This window comes from Petromyzon marinus, unplaced genomic scaffold, assembly GCF_048934315.1.
Source record: "Petromyzon marinus isolate PM22_M1 ecotype Great Lakes invasive population unplaced genomic scaffold, UKy_Petmar_22M1.pri1.0 PM_G_Scaffold_29, whole genome shotgun sequence".
Lineage (NCBI taxonomy): Eukaryota > Metazoa > Chordata > Hyperoartia > Petromyzontiformes > Petromyzontidae > Petromyzon > Petromyzon marinus.
This window is the reverse complement of record NW_027422861.1, coordinates 1,467,501-1,470,000: the sequence shown is the minus strand read 5'-3', so window position 1 is coordinate 1,470,000 and position 2,500 is coordinate 1,467,501. Positions and strand designations below refer to the sequence as shown.

Here is a 2,500-nt window from a genome sequence, read left to right as displayed (position 1 = left end):
AAATATTTGCCCTTAGTTGTAGTGCTGCGATAAAAAAGCATTGTTTAAAGCCGCACCATGGCCTCAACCAAGCATTACTGATTCTATCATGCGCAAAGTTTACAATGCCCCTTCCTTGAACCGGCTTTTCGCACCATCTCTGAAATTCATGCTCCCTCCAATCGCAGGGTCTCGGATATACAGGTTCTTTTGACACCGAGTCCCTGAGAACGAATGTTGGGATTGCATCACTGTCACCCCCTGCTCGTACCCACAAATTACGGTATTCTTCCTCCATACCCTGCGAGGACACAATATTACGGGTGATAGCATCGGACGAGTTTGCTATACGTTGCAGCCTTCTAACTTGAACCGAAGGGATTGTTTTTTCCAGTTTCAAGATGGCAAGGCCTCCGTCTCGGGCTCTGGCATATAACAGTCCATCACAAGTTGAAGCGGGAAGGTGGAGCCATCCTTTTACCGCCTTTCTAATCTCTTGGTCCAACCCACGGAGAGTTGATTGCTTGCAGTCCGAGTGGTCTGCAGGATATAACAATCTGGGTAGGGCATAGGCATTGAGTAGTTCGACCTTCTGAGTTGGCTTCAGAGGCGCCTCATCGATTTTCGAGATCCATGTCTTTAGCTGACAATGTAGATCAGGCTGTATAGTGCCAGTCCAAGGGCCAATTTTCAGGCCAAGGTATTTCGTTGATTCATCAGGTTGGATCATATGGACATCTTTATTTTTGATAGTCCATGGGTCGCAGTTGTTCACCGTATATGAATCTTTGGTTGGGCTTATCATGAAGCCCTGGCACTTTCTGGCCTGAACCTCCAATCCCGATAGCCCACAAAATGATTCCAAGATCGCTAGATTGGCGGCCATACCAACCCAAGATTCGCTCACCAACACCAAATCATCAGCAAACGCAAGAGCTGTCACGTGGTCGGTATCAATGGAGTACCCAACTCCGTGTGACTCTAGGGTGCATATCAAAGGGTCCATGGCAAGATTGAAGAGCAGGGGTGACATGGGGTCACCCTGTTTGACACCAACACGTATGCTAATTTCTCGAGTCGACTCGCCATTGCTTTTGAACGAGGTCGTACACCGATCGTAGGCGTTCTGGATGATGCCCACCACGTGTTCATCTACTTTCTTGTGCCTTAACACCCATAAAATATGAGCATGCGAAACCGAGTCAAAAGCTTTCGCTATGTCGATGAACATGACAGCCAACGGCCTGTGCAATTTCTTAGCGTGTCTCATAAGGTCCTGTAGCACCTTAAGATTTTCAGAGCAGCCAGATGCCGCTATAAAACCACGCTGCCTTGGGTTTAAGGGACAAGCACGAGCAAGACGTGCAGTCATTATTCTGGAAAATAATCTCAGAATCATTGAACCAATCGTTATTGGTCTCCAGTTCCCCAATTCTTTCAGCTTTTCATCGTCCATAACCTTAGGAATAAGAATCGTCCTATTCTTTTTCAACTCTTTGGGAATAATTCCTGTAATCATCCATGCATTAAATAGGGCTGTCAGTGTCCGACCCTCGGGGTCGGCAGCACAGATTGCAGCCCTTGTTAGGCCATCTGGCCCAGCTGCTGACGTTGGTTTAATGGCCCGTATGGCAGTCTGAACTTCCTCCACCGAAATTAGGGGCTCAAAGTATTCGTTATTTGCAACACCTGATGACTTAAATTGGCCCAGGCCATTGAATGGCAACACCTTCTCCCATTTTTCGCAGTAAAAACGATATACATCTGCGTTCGGGATTCGGCATTCATGACGTTCAGTGCCATCCAGGACTAAGGACGCAAGAAGAGAGCGGTTCTTAAAGAAGAGCTTCTGGTGCTTCATGAAGCTTCCTCGTTTTTCCGCTCTCTTCTTCATCCAAGATCGTGTGGGTAATATCCTGGGTTTAATAATGTCGTTCTCAGGTTTTGAACGTTTGCCTTTGTTTTTCACCAATCTCATCGGACAAAGCATCAATGCTGTGGCAGTTTCTACGAGGGCATCATGTTGGCCCTCGCCGTTAAGCCAAGCCTTTATTGCCTCCATTGCAGGCTTTTCCAGGGTCCCAGAATTCTCATTCGTAAGCCGCTCAGCTGCTTGAGCGAGTATGGATGAAGTCCCCGTTGTTACATTTGGTGGGGGAGACAATGTCTCAAGAGGCCTAGAAGAAAAATGTAAGCTGTCTGACATGGGGGCCCCTGTCTTTTTACTTAGGTCCCGTCTCTTGTCAGAGACTTGCTTGTTGGTCTTAGTCCCAAGCGCTTCAGCAATGATCTTATTGATATTCTTTTTCCCCTGAAACTGCAACTCTAGAAGGGCCAGCTGTTCTACTTCCTTCAAAGACCAGCAGCTACGGTGTACCCCTCTCTGCGAGGTACCCTTTATACCATCTTTAATCCTTTCCTCATTACGGGTGACTGGGTGAGCATGCCTCTTGTGCTGCGAAAGGCCACTTAGAGTCGCAAAGCGTGCCTGGCAACATTCACAGACCATTGGTAAGCTTTC

General features: G+C 47.4%; 1 pseudogene; it reads right to left on the bottom strand.

Annotated features, from left to right (window-relative positions):
- The window catches only part of LOC142914922 (28S ribosomal RNA), a 10,351-nt pseudogene that overhangs the window by 4,207 nt on the left and 3,644 nt on the right, over positions 1-2,500 (bottom strand).